We start from the raw sequence: 21,709 nt of genomic DNA, 5'->3' as shown, positions 1-21,709 counted from the left end.
TTGGTTGGAAAATGCTGGCTTGGATGCCTGAAAATCTCCCGTCAGTTAATTATTCAATTGAGTTAAGATAGTAAGATTCCAAAACTCCTTTTAAAATAAATACAAAAATATTTCTGGAGGTGCTACAGAGTGAGTCATTATTAGTTGCAAGCACCCAGCTTTGGCTCATCAAGTGACAAGTTGCTTGTTAATTGATAGTGAGCTGGTAACAGGTTAGCTGAAGTTGAGGGAATAGATTGCATGAGCATGGGGTTTGAATGGAGACCATGTGATGTTAGAAGGATGCATCTGAGACACTTGGCTGGATGCAGGTAAGGTGGAGGAGTTGCAGGTGTTAAGTGGGAGGATGAAAAAGCCACAGGCAGCATGCACTTGCAGGGTAGCTGGGGAGATGCTAAAGGGTACCCAATAAGAGAGAGAGAGGGAGAGAGAGACGACAGGGGCCGGGGGAGAATTCAGAGAGGAATAGAGAGAGGGAGAGATAGAGAAAGGCTGGGAGGGAAGAGAAAAAGCAAGGAAGACAGACTGAATTTGTGGCAAGGCCTAACTATTTAATTAAAAAAAGTATAGGCTACTGAAAATGAGTGAATGGTTAGCTCTTGTTTAAAAAAAAAATGGTGTTGTTTAAAAGTTATTGATAAAAAAGTGAATTTTGTCAAGAACTTTAGAAATGCAGAAGTTTCCGAGTAATATCTAAAAAATGAGAAAGAAATGAATCTTTGTAGCCAAAAAATGCCTCTTAAAGATATCACTTTTGTTTATCATAAAATAACATGCTTATAGCAGAAAGGAGCCCTGGTGGCACAGTGGTTAAGAGCTGGGCTGCTAACCAAAAAGGTGGCAGTTCGAATCCACCAGCTGCTCCTTGGGAACCGTATGGGGTAGTTCTACATTGTCCTATAGGGTCACTGTGAGTCAGAATTAGCTCCATGGTAATGGGTTATTGTAGAAAACTCTAAAAGTATAAAAATACAAAATAAAAGAAAAATCACCTATAATCTTTCAGCCCAGAAATAACAGTATAAATCTTTTGGCATATTATCTTCCAGTCTTTATATCTATTTGTTTATCTATCTATCTATCTATCTATCTATCTATCTATCTATCTATCTATCTATCTATCTATCTATCTATCTATCTATCTATCTATCTATCTATCTATCTATCTATCTATCTATCTATCATCTATCTATCTATCTATCTATCTATCTATCTATCTATCTATCTATCTATCTATCTATCTATCTATCTATCTATCTGTCTATCTCTCTCTCTCATCATCTATCTATCATCTATCTATCTACCTAATTATCTATCATCTATCTATCTGTCTGTCTGTCTATCTATCCATTCTCCATCCCCCGTCTCTTTTCCTGCTTCCCTTCTTCCCACCCTCTCTCCCTCTATCAAATTATGTAATTTTAACTAAGATTAAATAATGAATGTAAAATTTTAATGATGCTCTATAACCCAAGGGTCAGCAAACTTTGACCTCCTGACCAAATCTGGCCCACCACCGTTTTTTATTAAACTCATAAACTAAGAATAGTTTTTACATTCTTAAAAGGTTGAAGAAAATCAAAACAAGAATAATATTTTGTGACATTTTAAGATTACATAAATTGAAATTTGAGTGTCCATTAATAAAGTTTTAATGGCACACAGCCACGCCCATTCATTTGCTATTGTCTGTTGTGGCTTTTCTCTGCAATGGCAGAGCGGTAGTAGTGACAGAGATAGCCTAGGCTACAAAGCCTGAAATATTTACTATCTGGCTCGTTATAGAAAATGATTTCTGAGCCCTGATTTAACTAATTCCCAGTTTTAGAGTTTTTAGGATGTTCTTTTCATTTTTCTGCCCATTATAAATAATGTTGTAATTGATATCTTTGCACATAAATCTTTGCCTATGTTTCTGATTATTCTATTTGGGTATTTTCCAAAAAAAGAGAATTACTGAGTCAGAGGGTAGGAATATTTTAAGGCTCCTGATGCATAATGCCAATTTTTTTTTCCCAGAAAGCTCAAACTAGGTTATACTCCCATAAGCAGCATATGAGAGCTACAAAGATCTTCCTTTTGGCAATATAATCTCCATACTACCCTAGTTTAAACTATTTTAAGTTTAAATAATGAAAGATAGTGTTAAGTCCAACCTTGCTAGTAATGAGGATTGCCGGGGGTAGGGGGAAGGGTAGTTTCACATGCTTTAAAAATTTTATCTTTGCTTTCAATGCTGCCTTGAATCTACTCAGCTTCTGCTGTTAACACCTTCTGTAGTGAGTCTCCATAGAACTTGCTTTCTCCCCAGTCACTGTAAATAAGAGGATTTAATGGAGAAGTCACTGTCTGTATGATGGGGAATATGAGATTCATCTGTCTGCACCTGAACCTGATTCTGTGTAAATCTGACATCAGGGATCCTTTGCCCATCTACTTGAATTTGCTTGTGTTTTGAATGGTTAGTTTTAGTCTTAGTACTGCAAATTCTAATCAAACCTGTGCACACCCATTTTTCTTTCAACTGATAAATAGATTTGCCTGCTGAACAGTGAAGCCTGGTTAGTTTCACACAGATGTGGGGCTGTAAAGGATGCAGCTGTGCCCTTGAAAAGGGTCCAGTAACTCTCATTTCAATGTTTAGTTGAAGGAGTGGGAGCATAGGTATTTAGGCTTCAAAATCTTAAGTCTAGGTTTTACCTTTCTGTAATATGTGTTCTGATTCTAAATATTTACTTGTCAAGTTTTCAAATATCTAACACTAATTTAAAATTTTCATTTTTTTCTATTGGTAGGAAAAATATTTTTTTTGATTAAGAAGCTTTTGCTGACAAAAAACATTTTCAGCTAGAATGAAAATGCAAGAATTAAGAAATATTAGAATTTGAGGGGGAAATGATGTTGTTTATGAGTATCTGCTATTCCTGTCCACATTCCCATATCCACCAGAAAAAAAAGGTGTAGGGTCTGAAGCCCAATGAGATCCTTCTTAGATTAAGTTTTTCACTTTCCTAAATAAGTGCAGGGAGTCCCTGGGTGGTGCAAAGGGTTAATGTGCTTGAATGCTAACTGAAAGTTTGGCTGTTTGAGTCCACCCAGAGGCACCTCAGAAGAAAGGTCTGGCTATTTACTTCTGAAAATTCAGCCATTGAAAACTCTGGAGCACAGTCGTACTCTGACACACACGGGGTCATCATTAGTTGGAGTTTACTGAACAGCAACTTTTTTAAAGAAGTCGAGGGTAAGGATAACTGGGGTTAGGGAGTGGTAAGAGTCTCTTGAAATGTTATAACAATTTTATCTGCAACTTAGACTAGTTGTCATTTAGAGAACCTCATTCATTCAGCCAGCAACTGTTGAATGGGTTAATATCTCTACTAAAAGCATTCTAGAACCTTTTTACTTTTCCTTGAAAAGTCAGAAAAGTTCACAGGGAGAGTAGAAATGTCCTTCCCTCATATTCCTGGATTTCAACAATCACTGGATGAGAACTTTGGGCAAGGGTCTTCTTTTCAACGGAGCTGAGCAGACCTCCTAGAATTGTTGCAGTTCAGGTCTGGAAGAAGTCTCTTGAGATCATCCCATGCAGTGCCCCCATCTCAGAGACCAGCTGTGGTGAGAGGTGGGGCTGGGGCCCTTTGTGAATCCCGTTTTCATCAAGTACATTGTGACTTTCTTGAATCCAGGCTTGAAGGATTTATAAGACTAGAGCTTTTGGAAAGACTGGGGGGAGGGGGGAAGCAGCGTCTCTATTGTACACTGATTCTAACAAATAATTCTGCCATATCAGAGGGAGTGCTCATTTTAATAACTTGGCATCTTCTCCCTCAAAGTTAGGCATTAAGCCAGCTGAGGCATTCATCCCCACCCTTTGCTGCTATGAGGCTTCCCAAGTATGCTTTTAGCCAGGGAAAATCCTTGGCAGAGCAGGAGGGTGATATTTTCTTCCCTGTTCCTCATATCAGGATGTAATACAGGCAGGTGGCCTAATTTATGAAAGAAAGTTCTAGAGATAGATCTGATATAAACAGGCATGTATGTCATTAAGAAAGATTAGCTTCATAGCTCTTTATGCAGTTAGATTGGGACAATACTCAAACACTAAATACACACTACATATGCTCTCATTTAAGAACAATGAACAATGTAGAAAGTTAGAAAAAAAAATTATGGCAAGAATTTGAAAAGATATTATGAAGCCAGAAGACAGTTTATTTAATTATCCATGATTTACAGATCATAGGACTTAAGAAAAAAAGAATGCAAATTTTAACGTTTGATTGTAACGGTGACTTCACTGACCCCACAGATCTCCTAGCTCTTTAGAGTTGGAAGGGGACCATGGACATAATTTCATCCATCATTCTATTTTTTTTTTTCATATGATAAATGATGAATTAACTTTTAAGTCTGGTCAAAGTGACCTTTATAAAAGGAAGTGTTCAGAATTAAACAGAATTAAAACTTAAGGGAATGAATGCTGAGTCATTTACCTGGGAAAAAAATGCAAGTTGAATAATGAGTGATTTATTATGGCAGAAAAACGTAGGAATTATTATCATAAATTGTGAAAGAAAAAAGTGCAGGATTCTTTTTTTAAGCAAGTAGCATACTGTGGGATGTCTTCTTCAAGTGTCGCTCACTGATGATTTTTTGCCTGAATTATTATTCAGGGACCTATGCAGCACTTGAAATCTCAGAGAAGTGCTAAGAAATGATTGGAGGACAGAAAACTAAGAAAAGTTAAGGAACTGGGATTGTTATAGTCTTTAGAAAAATATATTAAATAACTTCAATATCTTCAGACAGTTCCCATTGACTTCAAAAGGGTACTTGGGGCTTTCTCTCCCTCTATTTCTCAATCTCTGTCCGATAACCTCATCCACACACATATCCATGCACACATCCAATGGAACTTTTTAACACTTATTTTGATATGTGAAGGTCAAAGTTAATGAAAATTTGACTCTTCTTATCTATCCCAGCCTGTTATTAACTATTTCTATAAAGGATTCAGAGACTTGTGGAATCCTTGTTGATAGGATTCTATCAACATTTCCATTTTTTAACTGTAATTTGAAGGAAAACCAGTTCTTAATGAATGCTTTTAGTTTAGGTTCAACATCTCAATCATAAATGAATTAACCAACAACTAATATATCTTTCTTCTACTTTTGAAGATGCCTGTATATAAATGACTTCATATAGAGGCCAGTCACCTCTTTGCTGGGTTAACCACAATGAAGCATCTATTGAAGGGTTTCTGTAGAGAGAGGGGTCTTAGTTATCTAGTGCTGCTATAACAGAGGTGCCACAAGTGGATGGCTTTAACAAACAGAAGTTAATAGTTTAGGAAGTTATAAGTCTGAATATAGAGTGCCAGCTCCCAGGTAAGGCTTTGTCTCTCTGTTGGTTTTGGAGAAATGCCCTTGTAATCAATCATCCCCTGGTCTAGGAGTTCCTCAGAGCAGGAACCCCAGGTCCAAGGGGTGTGCTCTGCTCCTGGTGCTTCGTTCTTAGTGGTGTGAGGTCCCTCTCCTCTCTGCTCAATTCTCTCTTTTATATCTCAAAAGAGATTGACCCAAAAAAGAGAACCTATAGACTGGGAAAAAAGTTTTGGCTATTACAAATCTGACAAAGGTATAATATCCAAAATCCATAGGAACACCTCTACAAAAAAACAAAAAGTCCAATTAAAATTGGGCAAAGGAAATGAACAGACACTTACCAAAGAAGACATTCAAGGGACTAATAGACATATGAGGAAATGCTCGTGATGACTAGCCATCAGAGAAATGTAAATCAAAGCCACAGTGAGATACCATCTCCCCCTGGCATTACTGGCACGAATCAATAAAACAAAATAACAAATGTTGGAGAGGCTGTGGGGAGATTGGAACTCTTATGCACTGCTGGTGGGAATGCAAAATGGTACAACCACTTTGGAAAATGACACGGCACTTAATTAAAAAGCCAGAAATAGAAATACCATATGATCCAGCAATCCCACTCCTAGGAATATATCCTAGAGAAATAAGAGCCATCGCACGAATAGACATATGCACGCCCATGTTCACTGCAGTATTGTTCACAATAGCAAAAAGATGGAAACAACCTAGATGCCCATCAATACATGAATGGATAAACAAACTATGGTACATACACACAATGGAGTACTATGCAACGATAAAGAACAACGATGAATCTGCGAAGCATCTCACCACATGGATGAATCTGGAGGGCATTATGCTGAGTGAAATAAGTCAATCACAAAAGGAAAAATATCGTATGAGACCACTACTATAAAAACTCATGAAGATGTTTACACACAAAAAGAAACAATCTTTGATAGTTAAGAGGAAGGTGAGGGATTAGGTTGGAAAAACACCAAATAGACAATATATAAGAGGTAACTTTGGTGAAGGGTAAGACAGTACACAATACTTGTGAAGCCAGCACAGCTTGTACAAGGCAAGGTCATGAAAGCTCCATTGACACATCTGAAATTCCTGAGGGACCTAATTGCTGGGCTGAGGGCTGTGGGGACCATGGTCTCAGGGACCATCTAGCTCAATTGACATAATATAGTTTATAAAGAAAATGTTTTACATTCTACTTTGGTGAGTAAGCGAATGTTGTCTTAAAAGCCCTTGAGCGGCCATCTAAGATACTCCACTGGTCTCACCCTTTAGGGAGCAAGGGAGAACGAAGAAAACTAAAAACACAAGGGAAAGATTAGTTCAAAGAACTAATGGACCACAACTACCATGGCCTCCACCAGTCTGAGTGCAGTACAACTAGATGGTGCCCAGTTACCACCACCGACTGCTCTGACAGGGATCACAATAGAGGGTTCTGGACAAAGCTGGAGAAAAATGTAGAACAAAATTCTAACTCACAAAAAAAGACCAGACTTACTGGCCTGACAGAGACTGGAGAAACCCAAGAGATGGCCCCTGGACACCCATTTAGCTCAGTAATGAAGTCACTCCTGAGATTTACTCTTCAGCCAAAGATTAGACAGGCCCATAAAACAAAATGAGACTGAAGGGGCACACCAGCTCAGGGGCAAGGACTAGAAGGCAGGAGGGGACAGGAAAGCTGGTAACAGGGAACCCAAGTTTGAGAGAGTGTTGACATGTCTTGGGGTTGTTAACCAATGTCATAAAACAATTTGTATACTAACTGTTTAATGAGAAGCTAGTTTGTTCTGTAAACCTTCATCTAAAGTACAATAAGGAAAAAAAAGAGATTGAAGACACAATCTTGTAGATTGAGTCCTGCCTCATTAATGTCATAGAGGTTAGGATTTATAACTCCTAGGGCAATCATATCAGATCACAAAATGGTGAACAACCACACAATACTGAGAATCATGGCCTAGCCAAGTTGATAAACATTTTGGGGGTACACAATTCAACCCATAACAAGAGGCCTAATAAGAAATTATATCTAGAGCTGTTTAGAAATGGGTGTTTCTCATTTTTACGTTAATGGCTTAAATGTGTGCAGAGATGAATTTGCCTTTCAGCCCTAGGTAAAAACAAAAGAAATGTGACTCAGATCTTAGGGAACATGATTTAATTCAGTGTTCTCTTGGCCAAAAAAATCTGGGATACTGAGACTGAGGAAGAGAGGAGCTATGAAAAGGATAAATTATCTCTGAACTCTGTCCCACTACACTTCAGTGTATATTTGTGATTTTTTTCATTTTTACCTGCCAATTTAGAGTCTTACATTTGGTTCTAAGAACACATCTTCAGAAAAAAAGACCTGCAAATCATCCACAAATTAGAATATGAGTCAAATTTCCATGGGCTTTTAAGGGGACTTATTAAAATATTATTTGATGCCAAGCTGTTAATAATGTTGATATTTAGTGTTTAAAACTATAAAGTTAAGCAGGATTTGAGATGCAAAATAATTTTATATTGACATTATGTTTTCTTAACAGTCTTTCAGTTTCTGTATTGTTTTTGGGTGTTCAATATAGACCATTCTGGTTGAGAGCAATAGAAATCCAATGGAAACAAGCTTGAGCAAAAAAAAAAAAAAAAAAAAAGTTTATTGACTCACATAATGGAAAAATCCAAAAGAAGGTCTAGTTTCTATAATGGCTGATGTCAATGACTTGCTCTCACTTTCTCAGCAGCACTGTTTTATTATGCGTTGGTTTCATTTTTTGGAACCCTGGTGGTACAGTAGTTAAGAGCCCAGCTGCTAACCAAAAGTTGAAAGTTCGAATTCACCAGCTGCTCCTTGGAAACCTTTTGGTGCAGTTCTACTCTGTCCTATAGGGTCTCTATGAATGGAAACAACTTGACAGCAATGGGTTTGGTTTTGGTTTTTGATTTCATTGTCAGGTGGGGTCTCTCCTTGGAAGATCTAGGCTTATATGGTCCTTGGAGCTCGCTATCTAAAGAAAAAGGGGGAGGAGCCTTTTTCCCTGCCTTCCAAAGTCCTGGGGGGACTGCTAACTGGTCCAATTTGGAACATGTGTCCATCCTTAAACCAGTCCAGGTGGAGCAGTGCCCTCTGCAGGTTGAGTAGCCCAGTGATATTATCATGGGAGCCCAAATGAAGGACCACTAGAATCACTTCTACAAAATCATGGGCCTCTGGGCTGTGGCATTTCTGGAAATAGCAGCACAAGATCCATTGCAGTGAACAACAGAGATATTTCCCAATTATCGATGGAGTAGGACTATTAAAGATCATACCTTTTTAATTAGAAGACAATTACTGTATATTAAGCCCTCTGATTTATCCATCAATCTGGAGGTGCATACAGTTCAAGGATGTTGGTATTGGGAGGAGAAGGAAATGACCTGTGGAGTTGGCTCTAAAGAAATCCTAAGAAATATGCAACTTTCCTTTCTCTGTAGTAGGTTTTTTTTTTTCCCATCTAGCATTCGTTTTCCCTCATGATGGTAACAACAATTCAGATTTTCTCTGAGGAGCTCTTCTTCCCCATTGTGTGTTGTCTTAGATGGGCAGTACATTAGATGTCCTGTTCTCTCCTAATCTAAGGACTCCTTGGGCAACCTAAGCTAGACCAGTGAAAGACACTGTCCTTATATATTACTCAATACATGGGTGGAAAAATGTAGCTCACTTATACCACTGGTGATGCCCTTTTAAAATGCTAAGTGGTTCCTGTTACCTGATCTCTGCAGCTTTACGTGGCTCCTTTTTTTCTGAACTTCATTTTCCAGCCCTTCTGTGAGCTACTCATATTTCCAAATGACTCATTTTCTGTGTAAATGAGACAAAAACAATTTTTATAGTTGTAACCAAAGAGTCCTAGTTGATATAGAAATTAGGGTGAGAAGTAGGGTGCTGCAAGTGACAGAGTTTAACATGAGAAATTATCTACAAGGAGGATGGAGGGCAGAAAAGACTTTTCTATTCAGGTCTGGGAAGTTGGACATCATTATTAGGTAAAGAGGAAAAGCCTGCTAAACTGTAGCCTGTGGTAATTTGGTACTCAGACCAGTTGCATCTTTTGGAGATGCAGAAGGAAAATGGGAAGATTTTTGGCTACCTCTTGCAGTCTTCGGTAGGATCCTAGAAGAAATTGATACAATTGAGATGAAGCTCATTCGTCTGAAAGCAGAGAGAGAGAAAAAAAATAGACCCTTTTTAGAGATACTCTGCAACCTGCAAAACAAGACAGCTTAAAGACGAGTAATCTGGAGTCTTGGAGGATTAGAAAGGCAAATTATCTGCCTGCAGGTAAAGTTAGTGTAATCAAAAGTAGGAAGGTGGGAAGCACAGCAGGAAATAAAAATATCTTCTTGGGGAAGCTGACTCCCCAGTGCATCTTCTATTGTGCAGTGTGTGATTGTCAAAGGGGACAATGACACTCACTGCAAAGATACAGCTGGGATGCAGTAACCATGAGTCCAAGATTAGACTGGGTGAGATTCCCCACCCCAGGTCCCTGTTTATAAAGGCTCTAGGCAGAGGCTAGTGAGATGGACAGAAAAATGAAACTACAGCAGGAAGACAGGAATCCTCAAATAGAGGTCTAGATTCAATGACCATGACTATGCAATATATGAGTCTTCAGTTTTCAGCCTTGGGAATTGACAAGATCACTCGTAGAGTTTTAAGAAAGTTGTATTCTCAACCTTGGAAAAAAATGTCCTGTGATCAATAATCAAGGGAGATCCTTCTGAAGAGCAGACTTAGGGGCTACCAGTTAGCTGAATAGGACACCCTCTTCTTTGCCAGGGAGTGGGTCTTGTCTATTTCCGTTTAGCAGGGTGTATTATGGATAACAGTGTCAGGATGGTATGCATTTTTCTCCCCTTTTCCAAATGGGGGTCTCTGCTGTAGTTAATTGTTCCTCCCTCCACTACTGATATTGGTTAATTTGATCATTTAGCCATAGATTGCTGGACCATCTAAACCTGACCAAGAAAAACAGACATCTTGGACTTGGAGCTGGATGTAGAGACCGATGAGGTTTTAGGCTATCTTAACTTGGGTAAGGGTTGTATTTGCGAGCTGGACAGCAAAAGCTATTGACTATGGTAAACATTTGTTATGTTTCTGATACCCCTTTATTCCAGATTTGTTGTCTCTTCTTTGTTTAACGGAACCCTGGTTATATTTGAGGAACCATCCTCACCTCCCATCCAGACTGTGGGCTCCGGTTGGGTGGGACCCCACTCTTGGCTCCATGGTGGACCATGGACCCAGGCCTCTCCTGTCAACACCCTGGATATCCTTCACATAGTAACTGCTTCAACGTTGGCCACCTACTCAAGCCATCTTCCTCATGCCTTTGGGAACTATCTATGTCCAGTTTGTATTTGATGAAGGAGTGGTACTGTGCAGGGCTGACTTTATGGCCAGGTTGACCAGATAATACCTAATTTCTGTTTGTTACCTGTTGTCCTGTGATCAGGTATCCCCTTGCCAGTAGTTTTGGGACTGTCAGAACTGCCCTCCCCTAGCCGAGAAGGGTGGGCACCTAACCCAAGCCAAGGCAATTGGGCTCCCTCTCTGGACACTGGGTCTTGAGTAGAGTGCTGCAAGAATAGGAAAAATAGATCCAGTCCATTCTCTCAAGGTCTGGTACCTTTACAAGACTGTTGAGCAGTTTTTGCTACTCAGATCACAAGCCTACTCGGTCTGTCATTGTCCAGACCTGTTGCTCCAGCCTTTCCATCAATTCTGTGCCCATCCTAGATCATTCCAATAAATTCCTTTTCTGCTTACCTCAGCCAGAGTTGATTTCTGTGGTTTGCACCTCCAAGGCCCCCTGGTAATGCACTCTCTGCCTTTCTCACACACACATACCCCTTCACAAGTGCCCCTGATTTAAGTTTTAATTATATGTCATTTATATAACATTGCTGGAGTAATGACAGAGGACATACAAGATTTTGCTTGGGGTGATCCTGGAGAGAATATTTCAGAACTTCCTGCCTTTGTGAATGACATTATTTTAAGGTGATTTTGCCTATTTATGTCCCCATACTGTACAGATTTGATTTCATCCACTAGACTAGAATCTCTATAAGGAAGGGCAGGGTCCTGTTTTGTTGATAGGTATATCCCTAAAGTCCAGCCTGGTGCCTGGAATAACACCAATGTTTTGGTTGGTTTATTCAATATGCATATACATTGATGTTATTCCCCCTTGGTCTAGTCACATTAGGTTTGTTCGTTCATTCAATAAATATTTGTTCCTGTGGGAATAGAATGGTGAGCAAAACCATAATGGCATCTGCTCTCAATGGTACTTTTAGCTGTAGCTGTGTAACTCAGGTTCACTGGGAAAGATTGATTAAATATGTTTTAGTTTTTGAGAATTTGAGACTTAAGTGCTATAATATAGGTCAGCTTATTCCCCAGGCCAGCCAGAGTTTGTCTCTGAATTCCTTTTCTGTGACCAGCTGGAGAAAACACTTTGCTTTTAAAAGGCACAAGTGATTTAGTCAGACCCTAGTGTCCCTATCTTAAGGTCAATTGATTTTGTAGCTTAATTACATCTGCAAAAATCCCTTCACAGCAGCACCTGGATTAGTTTTTTTTCTTCCTTCCCCCTTCCCCCTCCCTCCTCCCCCCTTCCCTCCCTTCTTCTTTCCTTCCTCTCTTTTTTTTTTGGCAGTTGTATTGAAGGATACTATAAATATTACCCTAAGTATGTATGTACCACATGCCATATTTTGGGGGTGGGGATGGGGGTAATGAAACCACACAATGATTGTGTCAGACATATTTTTTAAAAAAAATTGAGACTTCACTGAGGACTAGAACAATTTTCCAGTGTCATGTCAGAATTTAAAGTAATGTTCTACAGCTCAGTTAAAACAAGTCCATTTTATATTTATTTTTTCTTACATTTTTATTGACATATAATTCACACATCACAAAATTCACCCATCTTGGTCTTTTTTTTTTTATGAGATATAATTCGTATCACTTAAATTTCAGTTTCACCATTTTAAAGTGTGCACATTAGTGGTTTTTAGTATACTAAAATTGTGTAATCATCATCACTAATTCTAGAATATTTTCATCATCCCCAGATTAACCCTACCTCCATTAGCAGTCAGTCATGGTTCTCCCTTCTACTAGCTCCTGGCAGCCACTAACCAACTTTCTGTCTCTGTGGATTTGCCTGTTCTGGACATTTAATATAAAGGTAATCATACATTATATGGCCTTGTGTGACTACTTCCTTCACTTACTATAAAGTTTTCAAGGTTCATGTTTTGGCATGTAGCATTTCATTCCTTTTTATGGCTTAATAATATTCCACTGTGTGGATATACCACATTTTGTTTATCCATTTATCAGTTGAGGTATTTGGATTGTTTCTACCCAGGATTATGCATAACAGTGCTATGAACATTGATATACATGTTTTTGTGTGGAGATATGCTTTCAGTTCTCTTGAGTTTACACCTGGGAATGAAATTACTGGTAACTCTATTTTAACGTTTTGAGGAATAGCCAAGCTGTTTTCCAAAGTGCCTGCACCATTTTACAATCTCATCAGCAATATATGAGGGTTCCAATTTTTCTCCATGCCCTTGGTAACACTTATTATTGCCTATCTTATTGATTTTAGCCATCGTAAAAAAAAAAAATTTTTTTTAAAGTGGTATCTCCTTGTGGTTTGGGTTTGCATTTCCATAATGACCAATGATGTTGACCATCTTTTCATGTGCTTATTGGCCATTTGTATAACTTCTTTGGAGAAATGTGTATTTAAGTTGTTTGTCCATTTATTTTTGAGTTGTAAAAATTTTAGATATATTCTGGATACAAGTCCCTTATCTGACATATGATTTGTACCTATTTTTTCTGTCTGTGGGTTGTCTTTTTATTTTCTAGATGGTGGTGTTTGAAATGCTTAGTTTTAAATTTTGCTGAAGTCCACTTGTTAATTTTTTATTTACTTGCTTGTGCTTTTGGTGTTGTACCTAAAAAACAATGGCCTATTCCAAGGCAATTTATCATGGGTTTTCTTTTTCTAAGGGTTTTATAGGTTTTCTAATGGTTTTATAGTTTTAGGTCTCTGATACATTTTGAGTTAATTACTGCATACAGTATAAGGTAAGGGTCCAACTTTATTCATTTGCATAAGGATATCCAATTATCCCAGCATGACTTGTTAAAAAGACTATTCTTTCCACACTGGATTTTCTTGGCATTATTATTGAAAATAAATTGACCATAAATGGAAGGGTCTTTCTGAACTCTCATTTCTATTCCATTAATCTATATTTCTATTCTTGATTACTATAGATTTGTAGTAAGTTTTGAAATTAGGAAGTGTTAATCTTCCAGACTTGTTCTGCTTTTTCAAGATTGTTTTGGCTAATTTGGATTTCCATAAGAATATTAGTATCAGTTTGTCAATTTCTGTGAAGAAGGCAGTTGGGATTTTGATAAAAATTGTGTTGAATCTGTAGATCAATTTGAAGAGTATTACCATCTTATCAATATTAACTCTTCAACCTGTGATTATGGGATATCTTTCCTTTTATTTATTTATTTATTCCATTTATTAGGTCTTAGTTCTTCCAACAATGTTGTATAGTTTTTGGTGTACAAGTCTTATGCTTCTTTTATTAAATACATTAGTAAATATTTTATCCTTTTTGTTGAAATCATAAATGGAATTTTCTTAATTTCATTTTTGGGTTCGTTGCTAGTATATGGCAATACGATTTATTTCTGTATATTGATCTTGCATCCTTCAAGCTTGTTGAATGCATTTGTTCTAGTAGTTTTGTGTGTGTGTGTGTATATTCCTTAGGATTTTCTATATACAATATTATGCCCTCTGCAAGTAGAGATTCCTTTCCAATCTGGATGCATTTTAAAAATTAACTAGTTAATTATTTTCTGCATAATTGCCTAAATGACTAGAATCTTTAGTATAGAGTTGAAGTGGAGAGAGCAGACATTCTTGTTTTGTTCCTAATCTTTGTGGGAAAGCTTTTGACCATTATGTGTGGTGTTAGTTGTGTGTTTTTTTGTAGACAGCCTTTATTGGGTTCAGGAAGTTCCCTTCTCTTCCTAGTTTCTTGAGTAGTTTTTTTTTTTTTTCATGAAAGTGTATTGGTTTTTGTCAAACCATAAATTAGTGTTTGACTGACTAATTGAGAGAAGGTGTGTGTATACCAGGAGCCAGGAACCTGGAGGTGTCATGTTAGAATTCTGCCTACCACAGTGTGGGCCTCTTGAATGTGGGATAAAGCTCTGGCGTGGTTGAGAAGAGGGCTACAAGACCATTAACCAGTCACCTTCATCTAAGAGGACATTGACATGCCTATGGAGCCCTAGTGGTGCAGTGGTTAAGAGCTTGGCTGCTAATTAAAGGTCAGCAGTTCAAATCCACCAGCTGCTGCTTGGAAACCTATAGGGCAGTTCTACTCTGTCCTATACGGTCTCTATGAATTGGAATTGATATGATAGCAACAGGTTTGGTTTTTTATGGAGGGCACCTGTGTTTTATTGACTACACAAAAGCATTCAACTGTGGATCATGACAAATTATAGATAACGTTACAAAGAATGAGTATTCCAGAACACTTAATTATGCTCATGTGAAACCTGTACATAGATCAAGAGGCAGTTGTTCGAACAAAACAAGGACAGACTGCATGGTTTAAAATGAGGAAAGGCATGTGTGAGGGTTGTATCCTTTCACCATACTTATTCAATTTGTATGCTGAGTAAATAATCCGAGGAACTGTACTATATGAAGAAGAACACTGCATCAGGTGTGGAGGAAGACTCATTAACAACCTGGGATATGAAGATGACACAACCTTTCTTGCTGAAAGGCAAGAGTACTTGAAGCACTTACTGATGAAGATCAAAGATTATAGTCTTCAGTATGGATTACACCTCAACATAAAAATCCTCACAACAGGATCAGTACACAATGTCACAGTAAACAAAGGAAATATTGAAGTTGTCAAGGATTTTGTTTTACTTGGATCCACAATCAATGGTCATTGAAGCAGCAGTCAAGAAATCAAACGATGCATTGCATTGGGCAAATCTGCTTCAAAAGACCCCTTTAAAGTGTTAAAAAGGAAAGATTTCACCTTGAGGACAAAGGTGCACCTGACCCAAGCCACAGAATTTTCAGTTGCTTCATATGCATATGAAAACTGGGCAATAAATAAGGAAGACTGAAGAAAAATTGATGCATTTAAGTTGTGGTGTTGTTGAAGAGTATTGTATATACCATGAACTGTCAGAAGAACAAACAAATCTGTCTTTGAAGAAGTACAGCCGGAATGCTCCTTAGAAGTGTGGATGGTGAGAATGTCTCACTTGGCTTGGACACATCAGGAGGGACCAGTTCCTAAAGAAGGACATCACACTTGGTAGAGAGCAAAAAAGAGGAATACCCTTAACTAGATGTATTAACACAGTGGCTGCGACAGTGGGCTCAAACATAGCAATGATTGCGAGGATGGCGCAGGACTGGACAGTATTTCATTCTGTTGTACATAGGTTCTCTATGAGTCAGAACTGGCTTGATGGCACCTTACACCAACATGTTTCCTAAATAGGAGACCATACTGAGAGAAGTAGAATTAGGGTCTTAGTAACAGTTTCTGAGCCTACCTCATATGGCGGGTGAGAGGTATAAAGTGTGAATGCCAAGAATGGGCAGGAGAGAAACTAACTTCCTTGGACACATAGCTTCATCACCCATCCATGCATTCCAGAAATATTCATTGACTACCCACTATAAGTCAGGCACTATGATAGCCCTTAGATATAGAAATGTGAGAAGAAATAGACATAGTCCTTTTTCTCATGGACATTACTGTCTATCTGGGGAGTCATACATAACTTAAATATTCCTCAAAGTAAAAGCACACTTAAACTGAGATAAGGAAGGAAAGGAAAAGTACTGTGAGAGATAACAGAAGTTATGGTTAAAGTGGGATTTGAACCAACATTTGTCACATTCTTGGGGTCACACTTTATGTAGTTTACTTACAATGTCACTGTAGTTCATCCACTTCCTTATTATTGATTTTTTGGTTTAATAATCTTGATTGAGCTCCTCCTATCTGCCAAGGATCCTACCATGCTAGGCCCCATGAACAAGATAGGTAGAGCTCCTACTGCTCGTTGGGGAAATTGCAAGTGAAAAGATAATTACAGTTGAGTGTGATAAATGCTAGAACAGGGGAGATAAGGCTTGCTATTACAGCTCCTAGGAGGAGTGTGTATTTCTGATTTGGAAGAAGACTATAAGGGAGGGAAGGCTTCTTGTTGGATGCAAATAAGGTTGGGGGGTTTAATAGGGGGAGGGGTGGGATGGGATAGAGGAGAGTGTTCCGGGCAAAGTAGCAAGCATGTACAATCATCCAGAGAAGAGAGAAAGCATGGAGTGTGAGGAAGCAGAAGTTCAGTTCAACTAGTGTTTGGAGGATTACAGGGTGAGGTGGGCAGTAAGTAGCAAGTCCTCAGGGTGGAGAGGTAAACAAGAAAAAAGCCTTAGGGATATGTCAAGGAGGTGAGAGCTTCTTTTAAGAGGAATAGAAACCCATGATAGTGTTTTAATCAGGAGAAGTTCAGATTTACATACTAGACTGAAGACTGTGGCAAATTCCTGCCTTTCTCAACTGGATGAAAGGTAGTGCCTTTAGGAAAGATAGTGAACACAGAGGGGAGGAGCTGGCATTTTTTTTTTAATAACATATTTCATTTTAAGTGTCTGGAACTTATACAAGTGAATATGTTCAGTGGATGAGCATTGGTTACACTGGTCTGAAATTGGGGAAAGAAACCTGGATTGGAGATGTAGACATGTCTTTTGTGGAGTTGGGAGGGGGGTCAGAGGGTTATGCTTTGAGAATCTAATAAGTCAGAGAACCACTTTCCAGAGAAGTGAAAATATACATACGTACAAAAAGAACTGGATGAAAATTCTGGGGATGGTCTCCCTGAAGGCCAAGCATGGATCCCAGTCTAAGAACCCACATTCCTGGACTTCCCTAAGTTATCACAGGTAACTGCCTACCTGGCTGTTTGGAAGTGAACTCCCCTCAGGTCTTCTAGCAGCCGTTACCTAAGGTTAAAGGTAAGGTACATCAGTCACTGTTGGAGGGGTCCAGGGTGGCTGACCCTGGCGCTCCTCTGAGGCAGCAGTGTCTCAAAGGCTGTGGGAGGAAAGCCCCGTTTGATCCGTGTAGATGATGATGATGATGATTTTAGGCTTTGCCCTTTCAATCTCTAAATTGCCTGTAAATTTACTGCTTTTTTTTTTTTTTTTTTAGGAAACCCTGGTGGCTTAGTGGTTAAGCACTACAGCTGCTAACCAATGGGTCGGCAGTTCAAATCCGCCAGGCGCTCCTTGGAAACTCGATGGGGCAGTTCTACTCTGTCCTATAGGGTCGCTATGAGTCGGAATCGACTCGACCGCACTGGGTTTGGTTTTTTTTTTTTTTGGTTTTTCCTGCTTTTTCGGTTCGTCCCTCATTTCGTTTTTCACCGCGGTTCCCTCATCTTTCTTTGCTCTCATTTTAAATTCCCAATCGTGCATTTTCTGGCGCTAGCAAGATTTGAACAGAGTCTCTTTTTAGAAGGGTTGCATTCGCAGTTTGCACTTCAAGATCCAGATCCAAAACCCACCCTCTGGCCTTCGTCCGCGGAAAGGGGGCGGGTGGGAAGCGCGAACCTTATCTCCCGGGCTCCGCCTCCAGGGGGCTGAGAGCGAGTTTCCGAGCGCTCTGCACTGGCCGCTGCAGGGAGACGCGACTCCGGGCGGAGGGCAGCAAACCCGTTTCAGCCCTGGTTTTATCCAGCTTGGGCTTGTCACTGCCTGGGACACCACTGCACCCCTCACGGAACCCGCGGTTGCCTGCGACAGCAACCCCAACCTGGACGTAGCTCCAGGTAAGGTAACACTGCCTTCTCCCTCGCCTGCTAAGGATGACATCTAGGGAGCTTCAGAACCGGCCCTGTAAGGATTGCAATTTGGCAGTTTGGCTGTACTGAAGGTGCAGTTTTTCTCGCCGTTTTGAAGCGGTTGGTGAACTAGCGGGTAAACTGCACTCAAGTTGACAGCAGTGATGTCAGGGTTTGTCTTGCAAAGTTACTTGGTGCTAGTGAATCTTGAAAGGTGAGCTGGGCGCCAATTTCTGTGTTTGGTCTCTGAAAATGACTGATATGCGGAGATTGCTCCCCCAAACTCATCCTCCTCGCTCTTCATCTTCCCGGCAGGATCTCCAGCGTCCACATGTGGCGCGGTGGGAGGCATGACGCAGAGAGCGCAGGGCGGTGGGTCTGGGAGCCTGTGGGGTCCATTAGAAATTCTTTAAGGTGGTTGCACATTAAAATCACTGGGAGCTTCAAAAGATTCGGTGCTTGAGCAGGGCCCCAGAACAATTAAATCAGAATTTCTGGGGGTGGGACTTAGGCGTCCACATAACCAAAAACCAAAACCCAAAAAACCCTCCGGTGATTCCAAAGTGCAGTCGAATTTGGGATCCTGTGCATTAGAACAGCGATTCTCCAAGTGTGGTGTCTGCTGGCAGCATCAGCATAACCTGGGAACATGTTAAAAAAAACCGTTGCCGCGAAGCGATTCTTGCAAAATCTAGGGCTCCATCCCCACGCTGCTGTTGGGGTTAGGTGCCACTGAGTCGATTCTGACTCAGAGCAGCCCCACGAGACAGTAGAACTGCCTCAGTTTTCTAGGCTGTATATATATTTTTTAATCTTTATGGCACAGACCATCAGGTCTACCATATCAGAAACTCTAGGGTAAGGAGCATCCATTAGTGGCTTCAGAAGCTCTCCAGGTGACGCTAGTGCTCCCTTTAAGTTTGAGGACGATTGAGTTAGATCGCAGGAAACCTAAGGGCAGACACCTGTGAATTCCCTTCTGTGGAAGGAAAAGCAGACAACTTCTCAGCAAATCTTATTCATCAATAGATATTTGCTCATATTAAAAAAAAAAAAAACTGGAAACTTTGAAAGATCGTATAGAGGTTACAGATTTAACCATCCTTTTGAGTAATTTTCATATAGAGTTTGCATACTTGCTTTAGGAGAGAACAGTAATTTTTCTTCTTTTTGAGGAGTTGAAATGAAGCCAAGGAAGAAATGTACATATGAGTCTTCTAGCTGTAATGACGTATCTTTGGCAGCCCACGAGATGATCCTGGTTCATCACTGTCAATTTGTGCAGATTACAGGACTCATATGCAGTACTTTTATTTATTTATTTATTTTAAAGCTGTTGGAAGTGTAAGAGACTCATGCCAAGTCTCCAGAGTGAAAGGGAATTCAGCATTGCAGGTCCTTGGATTATCTGGTGTATTCTTTTTTTAAGTAGAGATCTGAGATTTCAAAATTTTGGCTGAAAAAATCCCAGCTGTTCCTAAGCCATTAGTTCAGAAATAGAATGACATAGCAAATGGGCTTAAATGGATTAGAAAATCTGACTTTGGATAAGAAAAGCTAGAATAGGCATGACTCCAGTCCCAGCATATTTGTGCTGTCGTGAACACTGTGATAACTGTACTAAGACTTTATGTAGAGAACAGTTATTTTCCAAGCAGTTGTTTTCTGTGCCAATTTGTGATTGAGACTGGTTAAAGGGACAGGTACAAAGAGGCATTTAGAGAGTTGTGGGAAAATACAGATAGTGGTTAGGAACAGCCTTTGGCTGAGGCAGATGAGGCAGACCTGGCCTTCTACTTGCTCTGTGCCCTTGAACAGTTACATAACTCCTCTAACCTTCACTTGCCTCATCTGTAAAATGGGCACTGTAGTAGTATCACACTTACCTCATAAATGTCACACTGTTATGAAAACTAGATAAAATAATGCTTCTAAAGTATCTAAAATCCCCCCAAATCAAACCTGTTGCAACCCCATGTGTGCAGAGTAGAACTGCTCCATAGGATTTTCAAGACCGTGACCTTTCAGAAGCAGACCACATGGAGCCTTTCCTCTGAAGGGGCCTCTGGGTAGGTTCAAACTGCCAACATTTTGGCTGGTTGAGTGCTTAACCACTTGCATCACCCAGGGTCTCCTTCTAACGTATCAAGCACATAGTGAATTAAATATTTGTTAGCCCAAAATACACACAAACTAAATAAAAACCTAATCCCAAACACCTTAAAATGAAAAAAATGCATTGATGCATGGTCAAATTTTGTATTTCCATGCCAGCCACACCCTTAGAAGTCATAGTTTTTCCTTTTTACCAGAATGTGAACATCTGGGCATCCTCTAATTGCCTTCTAATGCTAGTAATGTTTGAGTTTTATAGCTCAATTAAATTGCATGTGTCTTTAGTTTTATATGGGACTTCTTCAAAAATTTTAATGGATCAGCTTCCAGTCAACAACCTGGTCTTTACTTAGTTACTATCTGTGTTGAAGGATTCCACCTGCCAGGGGAAGTTTTATAATCTACTAATGTTCACAGTTAAATGGCCTTAAAATCTGGCTCTCCAGATTTTGATAGAAAATTCAAATGGTAAGAGAACATCTAGAAACTGCATGGTGTGGCCTCAAGAGAACCATTTTGGAAGTACTCTCCAGCGTTTCTCAGGTTCTTGAGAGAAAGATTAAAGTAAAACCTTATGTAGTTACAGCAAGGGTTGTTCAAGACAATATAAGAGAAAGCAAAATAAGGACATAGAGCAAGGGCAAGCCTAAACGGGCAAAAGAGAGGTGAGGTAATTTAAGAAGTCCTTTTCCTTCTTAACTGCAATAATTTCAGAATACTAAAAATCACACACACAAAAGCAATTCCTTTCATATTTGATTGGAGCTAATCTGGACAATCCTCTTAGGACTGAATAGTTCTAGTTAAAAAATATTTATAGTATTCCAAAAAGGATGCCAAATAATTCTGTACTTTGAAAGTGATCTCGATTCGTCTTAATCTCAGAATAAGTTGAATATTAGATTTTCAACTTAGAGTGCCTTTTTATGATTCCTCTTGCATCTATACCCTACCTGTTAGCAGTCTTTAGTGACTTCTAGAAGACTAAACATAAAGCGTGTTCCAGCATCTAGTAACTCCTGCATTCAGATAATCAGGCCTCCATAAGGATTCTTTTAACACTACAATTTAATGTTAAATTGAATGTAGTTAGAATTTAATGTTATTAAATTAAGTGTAATTATAATTTGGAAACCCTGGTGCTGTAGTGGTTAAGAACTACAGCTGCTAACCAAAAGGTCAG

At 39.3% G+C, this 21,709-nt stretch overlaps 1 protein-coding gene across 1 annotated transcript in view; it reads left to right on the top strand.

The window, feature by feature from the left end:
* Positions 1-18,225: 18,225 nt before the first annotated feature.
* COL21A1 (collagen type XXI alpha 1 chain) overlaps positions 18,226-21,709 on the top strand; it is a 189,765-nt gene continuing 186,281 nt past the window's right edge. Inside the window, exon 1 of the mRNA XM_049894674.1 lies at positions 18,226-18,399. The gene's annotated coding sequence lies outside the window, so the exon portion shown is untranslated. The remainder of the gene's footprint in view (positions 18,400-21,709) is intronic.

Source organism: Elephas maximus, chromosome 1 (genome assembly GCF_024166365.1).
Source record: "Elephas maximus indicus isolate mEleMax1 chromosome 1, mEleMax1 primary haplotype, whole genome shotgun sequence".
Lineage (NCBI taxonomy): Eukaryota > Metazoa > Chordata > Mammalia > Proboscidea > Elephantidae > Elephas > Elephas maximus.
Note: the sequence above shows the minus strand (reverse complement) of the source record. Positions and strands in the feature narration are given on the sequence as shown.